This window comes from Rhinopithecus bieti, unplaced genomic scaffold (assembly GCF_001698545.2).
Source record: "Rhinopithecus bieti isolate Rb0 unplaced genomic scaffold, ASM169854v2 scaffold_74563, whole genome shotgun sequence".
Taxonomy (NCBI): domain Eukaryota; kingdom Metazoa; phylum Chordata; class Mammalia; order Primates; family Cercopithecidae; genus Rhinopithecus; species Rhinopithecus bieti.
Genome location: NW_016827726.1, coordinates 550,424 through 564,399, shown reverse-complemented (window position 1 = coordinate 564,399; position 13,976 = coordinate 550,424). Strand labels below are relative to the sequence as shown.

At 45.1% G+C, this 13,976-nt stretch overlaps 1 protein-coding gene across 8 annotated transcripts in view; it reads right to left on the bottom strand.

Annotated features, from left to right (window-relative positions):
* SFXN1 (sideroflexin 1) overlaps positions 1 to 1,630 on the bottom strand; it is a 50,945-nt gene extending 49,315 nt beyond the window's left edge. For 6 of the 8 annotated variants that reach the window (XM_017864090.1, XM_017864091.1, XM_017864092.1 and 3 more), the window contains exon 1: positions 1,370 to 1,550. The gene's annotated coding sequence lies outside the window, so the exon portion shown is untranslated. Of the gene's footprint in view, positions 1 to 1,369 lie in introns of all 8 variants that reach the window. The other 2 variants (XM_017864088.1, XM_017864095.1) reach the window with 2 other exon arrangements.
* Positions 1,631 to 13,976: the final 12,346 nt, after the last annotated feature.

The window sequence follows — 13,976 nt, the reverse complement described above, 5'->3', positions numbered from 1 at the left end:
GCTCAGTGCTGAGGAGAGAAAGAACCTGCTTGAGGTTCCAGAACTTCTTGGTAGCCACCCCATTCATCCTCCCAAACAGTTCCCTCTAATCTTTTATATCAAGTCTGAAGCTGTAGGAGCTGCAAAGCCCCCTCATTTACCTGCATCCTCCTTGGGCACCTATAACAATGCCGGGAACATTGAAGCAGATCAAACGGGGGATGGACAAAGAAGGGAGAATCCAGAGGCACCCAAGTCAAAATCTAGAAGTCAAGGCAGAAGAGGGACTAGGACTGTGAGAAATGCACAAGGAAAAAGCTATGGGGACTCAGAAAAGAGTTGCCTACGGAGCAGCTAAGTGCCCAAGCTCTGGAGTCAAGCAGCGCTAGGCTTTTTCATTCAGGCAGCCAACAAATATTCACTGAGGGCCTTCCTGGTGCAGGCAATTGTTATGTGCAGGGGACAGAAAGGCTGAGCAAGACAAAATAGGCCCTGTTCACAGGAGGAGAAGGAAACACGTAAACACCTTTAATTTCAACTAGTGACAAAAGACACTAAAGAAAAAATCCAGAGTTTGTGTTACAAACGGTGTGTGTAGGAATGGGGGTGCAATTTTCGGCAGCATAGCCAAGGAAAAGCATCTTTGAGAACGCAGCATTTACGACTGAGACTCAGATGGCCTTGGACTATGGATGGCCAGCTGTGTGACCTTGGGCACTCAACCTCTCTAAGCCCCAGTTTTCTCATCTGGAACCCAGTACCTCGCAGGGCTGGAAGAGTGTAAAACTACATGGACCTAAGTCACCTGGCACGCACTTAGTAGACTGTTTATTGTCATTCTGGGCAGGTTAGAGACCTGTGACAGATGTGAAAGTTCAGGGGAAAAGCAACTACTATTCCAAGAATCTACTTCCTTGCACATCACCTCCCTACTGGATTGCGAGTTCCAGAACAGGAACCAGGTGGTCTCCCCTCCGACCCCAGCACCAGGAGGCAAAGCTGAGAGCGCGGAGCGCGGGATCAGGCACCCGGCCACCTGGCTGCCGCTGTCCCCGACGCAGCCATCTTGGTGTCCCCGCGGCGAGTTCGCCACGCAGGCGCCGAAGACCGCGCGGCCAGGCGCGCGGGGACGCGGCGGAGGGCTCTCCCCACCGGAGAGGAAGCCCACGGGATGCTGGGCCTCGGGATGCTGGAAGCGGGGTGCTGTCCGGCAGCAGGATGGCAGGGATCCCCAGGTGCAGGGACCCCCCGGCCCGAGGCATCCCCGGCCCGCGAAGGGGCTTCCGACCTCCCAGCCTGGGGTCTCCCGGCAGCCGGCCCGCAGGTGCACGGCCCAAGCCTGCCCGAGCCTGCGCGCCTCCGCCGGGCCCCCTGCGCGTTTTCCACCCACCTGGCTCTGCCTGTCTTCCGCGACTCACCGCTTCCCCCGGGCCGCAGCGTGCGCAGCTCGCAAGTCCCGCTCAGTGCAGTCTTTGCCGCCACCGGAAACGCTTCTCCCGCCACGGTGTCCTCGCGCGTCCCCGGAGCGCGTCCTCGTGCGGGCCTGCGAGCGCGCGTCCGCGCCCGGGAGCTACGAGGCTCAGAGACCCGCCCTCCCGGTCCAGGCCCCGCCCCGCGCGCGCGACTCCGCTTCTGGCTTAGCAACCGCGCCCCGGCTCCGGGAGAACTCCAAGCCCATCCTCACCGTGGTGTGGGGCTCTGCGCGGGCCGGGGCCACTGTTTTCCATTTGGGTTTCCCTTAAGGGACTGCTTCTTTATCATTTCTTTATTCCCGGGGCCTGGCGTAGCCAGCATCCATTCACGCACTCATTTACCCAATTAAAGTGTGGAGCTTGGCAAGACTGGCGCTACAAGGCGATTTTAGGACTTTAGTGCCACGACCTGATTTACGTCTTTAAAAACTCCGCCACCACCACCACCACCCCGTCTTCTTTATGGAAAACAGACTGTGTGGGAGGGGATGTGCGGCAGAGAGGCTGTTTAGCGAGATGCTGAGGTTATCCAGGAGAGGAATCATGGTGTTTTGGGCCAAGTGGGTAACCTGGGCATATTTAAAGGGCAAATGAAATCTAATAAATGGTGAATTTCATAGGAAGATTCCATTTTTAAAGATGTAAATTCTTTCCCAAATGACCTATGACAATTCCAAAAATTTTTTTGACAACACGAGTGTGCATGGTGGTGTGTGTGTTATAACTGCACAAGCGGACTGCAAAATGTATATGAAAAAAATAAAGAGCCAGAAATAGCCAAGCAAGCTTTGAAGAAAAGAGTAAGGCCGAGTGACTTGTCCTACAGATACAAAACTTGTTATAAAACAATGGTAAATAAGAAAGGTAGTGTGTTTGCTCCGGGGTCAACAAAGCTTCATGGAGCCAAACAGAGTTGCCAGCCATGTAGAAACCTGCTGTGATTTGGCATCACAGGTCAGGGGAAAAAGTTAGCTATTCCTTAAACGCTACTGGGATAGCCAAATCCCTACTTGTATAATGCATGGAACTAAACTCCAGGTGGATTAATGATCCAAATGTGAAAAACAAAACTTCTAAAACTTAAGCAATATGTCACAGATATTTTGAGTGGTATTCCTCATCCTCCAAATTCCTTTTCCTTTCTTGCTTTTGTTTGTTTGTTTGCAGTTCTCTACCAAAGTTCTTTTCTCCATTGCAGCTCCTGGGGCTCAGACACTGGGTCTTTTCGTGTTTCAATTCCTGGCCTCTAGCGTAGTACTGAACCCATTATAGGTGGTCGTTGTTAAGTCAGTATTTTTACAGGCTAAATATTTAACTAGCTTTTTCTCTGTACCATACCCTGTGCCAAGTGTGGGCTCAAAAAGATATACAAAAGATCACCCCTTCTTGACTGGGCACTGTGGCTCCTGCCTATAATCTTAGCACTTTGGGAGGCCGAAGTGGGTGGATCACCTAAGCTCAGAAGTTTAAGCCTGGACAACATGGTAAAACCCCATCTCTACTAGAAATACAAAAAATTAGCTGAGCATGGTGGCGCATGGTCCTAGCTACTCAGGAGGCTAAGGTTGGAGGATTGCTGGAGCCTGGGATGTGGAGGTTGCCGTAAGCTGCGATTGTGCCACTGCACTCCAACCTAGGTGATAGAGTGAGTGAGACCCTGTCTCTCTCAGACACAAAAGAAAACTAACAATTATTTACAAATTTACAAAAGAAAAAACCAAAACCAGTTTCTCCAAAGAGCTTATGAGCAAGGAGATAGACATGTAAATACTTGCTTAAAATAAATGGTAACAATTCAATAGGAAACTTGCAACAGTAGAATGTGGAGTATATTGTATAACTAAGTGTCCTGAGAACACAGAGAAGGGATTGACTAGTTGCCCAGAATGGGCATGTGGAAGAGGTTTAGTAGATACAAATGTATCAGTTGTCTGTTGCCACAGTAATGCTATATGACAACCACAAAACCTTGGGACTAGGCAACAGTAAACATTTAGTTTTGTTCCTGAGTGTATGGGTTGGCTGGGAGGTTCTACTGACCTGAGCGGGGCTCTGCAGAGCTTGCTCATGTGTCTGTGGTCACCTTTGGGCCATCAGTGGCATTGCCAATCTTGGTAGAGCTCTCTCATATGTGTCTGGGGCCTCAGCCAGGATTACTGGGTCGGGATGGCTCTGCTCCATGTCTCATTCCTCCAGCAGGCTAGCCTGGACATGTTCACATAGCAAAGGCAGAAAAGGTGAGAATAGATGAACTCAAGGCCTCTTGAGGTCAAGGCTTGAAAATGGCAAACCTTCATTTCCAAGGCATCCTATTGGTCAAAGCAGGTCAACAAGGCCAGCCCCTATTCACGGTGAAATAGACTTTATCTTTTGATGAGAGAAACTGCCAAGCAACCTGGTAAGCAGGTGTAGATATATAGACTGGTGGAGAATTGTGGATTTTTTTTTATTCAAAAATTCTGTCATGTGTAGTTTTTGTCTTTCCAGCATCTCAATTTCTCTTGGGGAATTCCCCTCCCGCATTTCATTGGATCTTGTCCAATTATCAATCATGGTACTTGATCTTCTCCTGTGTGCCACAGTCATGGGTACATGGCCCAAGCTGGGCCAAACAGAATTCCACCCTGAATTTATATGTAGGTGCTGGGGAAGAGAAGTAACCTCTCCTCCCTGCCTCCCTTCCCCACCACACACATATATTGGGACAACTGATCTAAGAGAATGTGGATTGAGGGCTGCTGGAGCTGTGGAAGGGAAGCCAGGCTAAAAGATGTGAGAGAGAAAGAGGTCAGATGGCATCATGTCAGGCCTCAGACTCAGCCAAGCCTGAGGCTAGATCTGCCTCCTGGTCTGTCTCCTAGGCTTCCAGCTATGGGAGTCAATAAACCCTATCCCCCACGCCAACTCTTTCCTTTTCCCTTGCTTGTCTTTTTTCCTTCTTTTTAAAATCTTAAGCTTTTGTGAGTTGGATTTCCATCCCTGACTAACTGGGGTGAGGAGATGTTCATAGAGGTGGTGACATCCGAGCTAGTGCAACTAAATTTGAAAAAGCGGGAATAGCAGATGGATGAAGGAAGAAAAATGAGAGGGAATTAAAAGTGGGAAGCAAGCATTTATATGATTTCCAGTCATTGTTTCAAATACAGCCCTTTCAGAAACAGCTTCCATAAAGCTAAAATGACATTTCTGTTTAATTCAGAAAACGAATGCTTGGAAATTCTTGCTAAGCTTGCATCAACGAAAGTTGCAAAACCCTTGCATTTTAATATGGACTTTGACCATTCAGGGAACAGCAAAAACAAAACAATGCTTAAATCAGCAAAGGTGGGGGGCATTTCTGAGCATAGCAAAAGTTCAGGGAGCTGAGGAAAGATCTTGCTGAATGTATCACAAAGGGAAGTTTTCATCAGGGCAGGACAGATAATCCAATGAGAACCTTATTTTTTGTTGGTTTGTTTAAATTAACTCTTTAATTAAAACTTTAAGTTCCAGATGATATTAGCCATGTTTTTTTCTCTCTCTCGCTCTCTTTTTTTTTTCTCAGAGCCTCACTCTGTAGCCAGGCTGGAGTGCAGCGGCGCTATCTTGGCTCACTGCAACCTCTGACTCCCTGGTTCAAGCGATTCTCCTGCCTCAGCCTCCCGAGTAGCTGGGACTACAGGCACATACCTCCAAGCCCACCTAATTTTTGTAGTTTCAGTAGAGACAGGTTTAGTAGAGACCATGTTAGCCAGGTTGGTCTCCATCTCTTGACCTCGTGATCCGCCCGCCTCAGCCTCCCAGAGTGCTGGGATTACAGGCATGAGCCACCTCGCCTGACTCCCATGTTGTTTTTGGTGATAAAAGAAATATATTATCAAATGAATTTGAAAAGTACAGAAAAGTATAAGTGTATACTCAATGCTACTCCCCAGAAATCTCCCTGCTAGATTTTTAGTGTATTCCCTTTGAATATTGTAATTCCTTTGCTGACCCATCGAACTTCGGTTCATCCCGTGCTTGAGTTTCAGCTCTCTGTATGCACAAGCCCAGGAGCACACGGCACAGTGCTTAAGCACACAGGCTCTGCAGGCAGGTCCACCTGGGTTCTGATTCCACCTCTGCCTGGATCGGGTGTGAGACCCTACACAAATTAGTTCCTTGACCTTGCTGTGCCTTGGCTTATATCTAAATGGGGTAAGACTAACACTTACCTGGGGCCATTGTGACTATTACCTGAGATGACATATGTGCAGAGATGAGCAGGGCGCCTGGTCAGTGGTGAGCCTTGTTAATTGAGAGCTGCTTTTCTTAGAGTTCCAGCTTCATGGGTCCTGCGGCACTTCATAAACTCTCTCTGCATAGTTTTACAGTCTTGTCTTCTCTCTAGACCATGAACTCTTTCAAACAAGAAACTCAGTGTCATTCAACTTTCTATCCCCAGTGTCCAGCAGGACATCCAGTGAATGCTATATTTGTTTGCTAAATATGTGGTGAGAATCCTGGTACATGTGTTTTATGTTTTACTTTCTTCACTCAAAGTTATATTTTATAAACATGTTCTCAGGTCACATCATAATCTTCATTATGCATTCTTTCATGCTTTTTATTCAGTAAATGCTTATTGAACACTGACTGATTCTACATTAGTCGTTATTCTAAGTGCTAAGGAGTCTACAGTGAATGGAACACATGTAGCTCCTTGCCCTCACACAGCTGATTGTGTAGGAAATGAAGACAGACAATAAACACAATGAATAAGTAGAATATATAAGGCCAGGCATGGTGGATCATGCCTGTAATCCCAGCACTTTGGGAGGCCAAGGTGGGCAGATCTCATGAAGTCGGGAGTTTGAGACTAGCCTGACCAAAATGGAGAAACCCGGTCTCTACTAAAAATACAGTATTAACCAGGTGTGGTGGCACGTGCCTGTAATCCCAGCTGCTTGGGAGGCTGAGGCAGGAGAATCGCTTGAACCCGGGAGGCGGAGGCTGTGGTGAGCTGAGATCGCACCATTGCACTCTGGCCTGGGAAACAAGAGCAAAACTCTGTCTCAAAAAAAAAAAACCAGTAGGATATATAGCATGTTAGAAGGTAGTAAGTCCTGTAAGTTAACAAAGGAGGGGGTGTGGAGGCGACAGGGAGCTGGGTCAGGGAAGACCTAGGGGAAGGTGCCCTTTCTTGCTTGAATGGCTGTAGGACATTTCATGGAGCAGCTGCGTCAGCGTCCACCCGACCTGTCAAAGAAAGTCTTTTTGTACTACCCACTCACGCACATTGGATTCAGTGTGTTTTTTTCTCAGGTGAGGGAAGACCTGGAGATTCTGGGTCCAGAAACTCAGCAGAGCCTTACAGAAGGGAGGGAGAGGAACTGAGCGTCCACTGTGAGCGGGGCAGGCAACCCATACTCTAACCACTTGCACAAACATCTTCTCTAGTCTTCACTGCATCCCTGAGGGGTTAATTACTTATATCAGTCAGGCTTCTCTAGAGAAATTGACCAATAAACTATATATCTATATCCCTCTCTATATACTATATCTCCATCCATCTCTCTCTCTCCATCTATTTGTCTAGAATGATTTAAGAAATTGGCTCACATGATTGTGGTGATTGGCAAGTCTGAAATCTCTAGGGCAGGTCAGCAGGCTGGAAACTCAGGCAAGAGTTGATGCTATAGTCTTGAGGCTGAACTTCACTGGGAAAATTAGGTTTTCCTCTTAGGGCCTTCAACCAATTGAATGAGGTCCACCCACATTACTGAGGGTAATCTTTTTTGTTTAAAGTCAATTCATTGTAGATGTCAACCATATCCACAAAACTCCTTCACAGCAATACCTAGATTGGTGTTTGATTAATTCACTCTATAGACTAGCCAGGTTGGCACATAAAAGCAACCATCACACTACTCTGCCCCTGATTTTACATCTCCATTTCCGCTCTTGCCTCTAACTGTTCAGTCCCTGATCTCTTGGAAAGGTAAATAAAATCATGTGCCCTCTGCTTTTAAATCATCAACAGCTTCCAGTTATACTTATGATAAAATTTGAACTCTTTACTATGGCCTATGGATCCTTATGATCTGTCCTGTTCCAGTTCTTCAGTTTTACCATATACCACTGCTCCCTATGCTCATGGGAATGCTGGCTCAACAGGGCAACTTTACCTACCACAGGGCCTTTGCATATGCTGTTCCCGCTGCCTGGAATGCTCTCAGGTCAAATGTCACTTCCTCAGAGGTGCCTTCCCTGATCACCTGTCTGGAGTAGTCCCTCTCACTCACACTGGAGCTCATTGCTTGTTTATTTCTTTTGTCGTACTGTCACTTTTCAGAATTACCTCATTTAGGCCAGCCATGGTGGCTCATGTCTGTAATCCCAGCACTTTGGGAGGCTGAGGTGGGAGGATCACTTGAACCCAGGAGTTCAAGAGCAGCCTGGGCAACATAGTAAAACCCTTTCTCCACAAAAAATTAAAAAATTAGCTGAGCATGGTGTGGCACACTTGTAGTCCCAGCTAGTTGGGAGGCTGAGGTGGGAGGATCACTTGAGCCTGGGCGGTTGAGGCTGCAGTGTGCTGAGATCATGCTACTATACTCCACCCTGGACAATAGAGCAAGATTCTTTCTCAAAACAAAACCAAAAACAAACTAAACAAAAAATTACCTTGTTTACTTGTTTTTGATTTGTTTCTTCTCTATGTTTTCAGCTAGAATTTTCTACCATAAGGGCAGGAATCCTGTCTTCTTTATCCCCTGCTATATTCTCAGCTCCTTGAAAAGTCCCTGCAATTGCTGTCACAGCCCAGATTATGCCACGGAAGCACTGTGGTGAGGACTCTGTGGCCTGTACCCCTGAACACTGGATGAACGCCACTCCTCTCTTGAAACTAGTTGTTGCAGCCACTGCCAGAATGGAGTCTCCACTGTCTGGGCAGGAGCATCTGACTGGCTGAGCTGAGGTCACATGCCAGGCCACATCAGGCCTTTCTTGTAGACGCCAATGACACCTGCCTCCCACTCAGACACAGAAGTCCCCTCCTGCCCTTTCTCAGTCAGGACACCTCCACTCCCGACATCACATCATCCTGTTTTCTGTCACCTACTTTCCATAATTTCTGACACTAATTTTCAGTTATTAGTGTCACCTTCCTCAGAGGTGCCTTCCCTAACCACTTGTCTGGAGTAGCCAAGAGTAATTGCGTTGTTTGTTATTACTTTCAATGGCAAAAACCACAATTATGTTTGCACCAAGCAAATATTCTGGGACTCATTCATGCTCTGAAATATTTATTATTAGTGTAAATGGAATCATACGGCTACACTTGTGTGTGTATATGTCTGACTTCTTTCACGCAGCGTGTTTTTGAGATTTATCCATGGTGTTGGATTTTTCCCCATTGGGGCATAGGATTCTGTTATATATCACATTTGTTTTTGTATTCAGTTTTCAACTGACGGACCTTTACAATATTTCCAGTTTTGGGCTATTATGAATAAAGCAGCCAAGAACATTCAAGCACAAACTTTTTTTAAAGATTTATTTATTTATTTAAGTTCTAGGATACATGTGCACAACGTGCAGGTTTGTTACATATGTATACATGTGCCATGTTGGTTTGCTGCACCCATTAGCTCATCATTTACATTAGCTATTTCTCCTAATATTATCCCTCTCCCATTCCCCTGGCCAGCATTTCTTGTTTGAGAGTGAAAGCCCAGTAAACCTCACATACAAAGCCTCTGAAGAACGCATCATGAATTGGCTCTTTGTTTAAAAATAAAGAATGCTAAGCATCGCTTAGAAGCCAATTATGTCTTTGAAATAGTTTCTGGAGGCTAAAGACAATGTTTATTATTCTGAGAAAACTGAGCCACTCCATTATGGGGTTTAAGGGACTGGTTCTTAGTCAAATTAATCTTATTATATATAATAGGCCAGAATTAAGGAAGAAGTAATACTTCACATTTCTTTTTGCTCTGGTTCAGCACTTGCTGTTCTATTTCCTGTACTCTTTGGAGAGGAATACCATAACACCATACTCTGCTTGCTGTTTAGATTCAATCCATGCATTCATCCAACATGTATTTGCTGAGCACCTGCTCTGTGCCAGCGCAGGAGAGGCACCAATTAGTGAGTGAGACTGAGTCTCTCCCTTTGAGAAGCTTGCAATAAACGAATACATACACATTCTGTGGGTGATAAGCAGGATGAAGAATTGTGGGATGAGAGGTGAGAGCAAGGCAGGGTGGGGGCCTATTTTAGAGGAGATGCGGAGGGAAGACCTCTCTGTGGAGGTGATGTTGGAGCAGAGGCCTGAGTGAAGGAGCAGAGTGAGCAATGTGGCTGTCTGGGGAAGACCATTCCAGGCAGAGGGAAGAACAAGTGAAATTTGCCTCAGGACTGTCCTAAAAGCAGATTGTAACAGAAGCTAGAGTGAATTTCTGATAAGGATATTGACCAGATTGAGACATGGGGAGGCTGAGGGTAAACTAAGTCAGGGCTCCAGCAAGTACATACGGCACCATTGTAGGAATTTTGCAAGGTTACCCTCTCTGGAAGACAAGTTACAGCCAACCTCCTGAGGCTCCTCTCTATGATTGAAAGAGCCTCAGGCAGGCCCAGCTCGTAAACAGAGTCCCTGGTGAATTCCAGCTTCTTCCTGCTCCCCTGGGCAGGAGCATCTTTGTGCAGTGCACAGACTGCACAACTGAATGTGGCAGTCGTCACGGAGGGTCATTTGGAACAGACTTACCCAAGTCATAGGCAAATTGCAACATAAAGTAGACATTCTTTTTCTGGTTATTTTGTTATCGATTTGAAAACTCTCACCAAGAACCCTGAAACATTTGTGGTGGGATAATATATCGAGATTTTGGCAGTTAGTTAATTAACTGATCCAACCCCCAACTCCCTTTACTATTCCCCTCCGTCCCCGTCAAATGACTGAGCTGTTCTGGGCTAATTTTCTCAATGATAAGCTGCATCAAGGCAGAAAGAAAGGCTCTAGACTCGGGACTCTAGGGTCAATAAATCTGAATCTTTAGGGGAAAGGAGAAAGTCTGAATGGAGACAAGATGTTTGAAAGAAATCATTCACTTTATCCCTGCCCTCCATTTCTGTTTTCCTGTCCTCTGTAGGCAACAGCTGTAACACATTACAAAATGTCTTTGCAGAATATGTAATGTTTTGGGCATATGGTTTTAAGTTATAAAAATGGCATTCTTTTGGAGATCCCATTTGCTTTCTCACTTGTCACTCACTACTGAGTGCTTGGGATCTGTTTATGTTGTTTTATATAGATGTAGTTTGTTCTTTCTAACTCCTGATAAAATTCCCTGGTGTAGAGCCACCACATTTTACTTATCTACTACCTAGGATGCATTTTTACTGATCTACTACGTAGGATGTGTTATGATACTTCTCAGTACCATAAACCCTGCAAAAACATATTAACGTATATCCAGTTATGGTCTTGTTTAATAAGGACTCCAGAAACATATCTGAGGGTGAAATTTCTGTAGATACATGCATGTCTAATTTAGATAGCACTGCCAGAGGACTTTCCAGAATGATGGCGTTGTATAACTCATCACCAGTGTGCAAAAATGCTCCTGTTTTTTTCATGTCTCACCAAGACTTGGTGTTATACTTCTTTCTAAGTTTTGCCAATCTGATGGGAATAAAGTGCTATATTGTCATTTTAATTTGTATTTCTTTGGTATTAACAAATTTGAGAATCTTCTCATCTACTTACTAGCACTTCTTTATGTTTGTTGCTTTTTTCCCTTTTCTTTATCGCTTAGTAAGTGTTCCAAGTCTGCCAAAAACATTGCGAATATCTTCCCCCAACCTGTCATCCTCCTGTTAGTTTTGTCTACAGTATACTTTTGTTGAACAGATTATCTTGAACATCAGTGTAATTAAATCCATCAGTTTGTTTTTCTTTTGTTTTGGCCTTTTGATGTCTTAATAGAGAAGATCTCCCTCAACACTGGGCTTAAAAGGTTTGCTCTAATGTTTAACACTTTAGTTGTATAGTTTACACCTCACATTTATTCATCTAGAAGGTAAAATGTAATCTAAAATCTGTCTAGAGTTTGTATGCAGTATGAGAGGTGGGAATTCAGTTTTATTTTTCTTCAAAAAGTGAGCCGGTTTCCCTTGCACTCTCAGATAAACTGTGGATCAGGGCAGTTAAGGCATGTAGGGATTTACTCTCCCACAGAATGGGAATGGTTTCATCAGGCTGAATGAAGAGGAGAGCAGAGGGAAAACGTGGAAAACTCAGACATTAATGTGTTCCAGGGAGAAGGAATCTGCATCCTGCTTCCCTGGCAGAGCATGGTGATGAGTCTTGGGAGACGGGGACTTCGCTTCATGGAGATTCTTGGGCTCTCAGTGTGGGATATGGAAACAGAGGTAGCAGATCCAAAGTATCTCATGGATGGGAATGAGGGATATGCAAACATAAGTACTGGCAGATGGATGTGCAACTATGTAAACAGTGAGCTCTTTGAACTGATGCAAGATCACATGGGCCCTCCCAGCATGTCCTGGAAATTGGATGTAATTCCAAGAAAATGAGGAGATAGGTAAACTTTGAATTAGCTAAGATAAACATTCAATCACCCCGGTGGAAGCAGTGCTCCAGATAGAGTTTTTTTTTTTTTTTTTAAGCTCACTTATGGGATATGCTCATGTTTTTGGCTAATGAGTGAAGTTCACACATACATCTTTATGGTTTCAGTTTGTTTTTCTATATCAAACAAGGTCATGCCTGAACTAAACTTCATCAGTTGCAAACATAGGTTGGCTGAGAATCCAAGGGTTTGGCAAAAATCAATGAAAGCATCCTGTGAGAACCAGTTGCCTATATGAAACTTGTAATAAGGAGTATCGTATAATTTATTGTCATTTGTAAATTTTGCTCTACACATCCTTTATGTCAGTATATTTGTAATAAATTTGCTTGATAGGTGCAGCAAACCACCATGGCACACATTTACCTATGTAACAAACTTGCACATCCTGCACGTGTACCCCAGAACTAAAAATAAAAATTAAAAAATAAAATAAATTTCCTCTCTCTCTATACACACATATATATATTCAGCATGTATATACACATACAGTATATATGTATATGCATGACAGCAAACCTCCTGAGGTGCCTATATGCATATGCACATATGTGATATATCCACACACATATCCATAGTGTGGACCCCAGCACTCCCTGTTAGTGTTCTGGGTTCCAGAACCAAGAAGCGTCTCCTCCAAGATGGAAAGAACCTTGGCCTTAACATCAATGTTGAACAGTTGAATTATAAGCAAATCTGGAGTAGCTCTTCCTGGGGAAGAAAATGTTCTCATTGCTTAAGCTAATTAAGTTGGAGTTTCTACTTCTTGCAGCGAAAATGTCCTCATTGATACCCTGATTGTGGAATAGTTTGGGGGCTAGTTGTTAAGTAATTGTCTCTCTGCTCCAAACCCAATGTTCTGCATGATGCTTTGTGATTCTATGACTCTGAAAGCCACATTTGTGCTTTGCCAGCTGGCTCGCATGCAGACCCAGGGAGGGAGGAAAGACTAAAAGCGGATGGAGAGATATGTCCCTTCCTGTTTGCATCTTATTCTTGTTGGCATCACTCCAGTCTTGCTTCTTCATCGAAGAGCTAGGTTTTTCCCACACACCCTGATTCAGCCCCATTACACCCCTTCAGAGATCCCAGCACGTCTCCTCAGGGTTCTGGGTCCCGGAACCGAAGGGCCTCTCCTCTAACCTCTGGGCCAGGAGCACCAGCCAAAGAGCGCTCTCTTTTCCTCAGGTCTCTCCCATTTCGTATCCCAGCCTGTCCTCTTCATTCCCCCTCTTCATTCCCCTGGTATTAGGAATGGTAGCTGATTCCTGCAGTTGCTACGTTGTGATGACTTCAGTGTTCTGTCACCTGTTTAAAGAATTCTTTGGATTAAATCCTCTGTTAAAATAACGTCTGTATTTTCTGTTTCCTGATGAATTCTCAGACAGACAGAATATGTTTGATGGACATTTGTTGATTATCTTCCCATATAATTACTCCCTTTCTTCTGCTGAGAGAAGCAGTCACTTGTGCCCCATTTTGTAGCAGTCACTTTTTTGGGGGATGTTGAACCCAGATTGCAGCTCCAGGATGATTTGCTTAATCCTACTAGCATGTTATGTGCCCGTAGTTGCAGTTCTTGGCTAAGACAAAGGGCGTGTGTCCCAACTGGGGACAGAGAGAGGGCCTCCAGGATGGCATGGGAGACAAAGCGTTCTAGAGGCCCAAAGGGAGAGGTGGGTGCTGCTGGGAGGGAGTGCATCGCATGGGGCCAGAGGATAATGCTGATGTGCCCAAGTGCATGGCCGAGAGAGGGAGAGAAATCCAGTGCCTGGCCTCGATGCTGACCTTCTGGAGTCAGTACAAGCTCTGGGCTCTTCCGTCATTAGTCTCACCTCTGGATAAATCGGGCCAGATGTTCTGTTATATGCAATCTGAAGAGCCCTAACTGATGCAAGAAGAC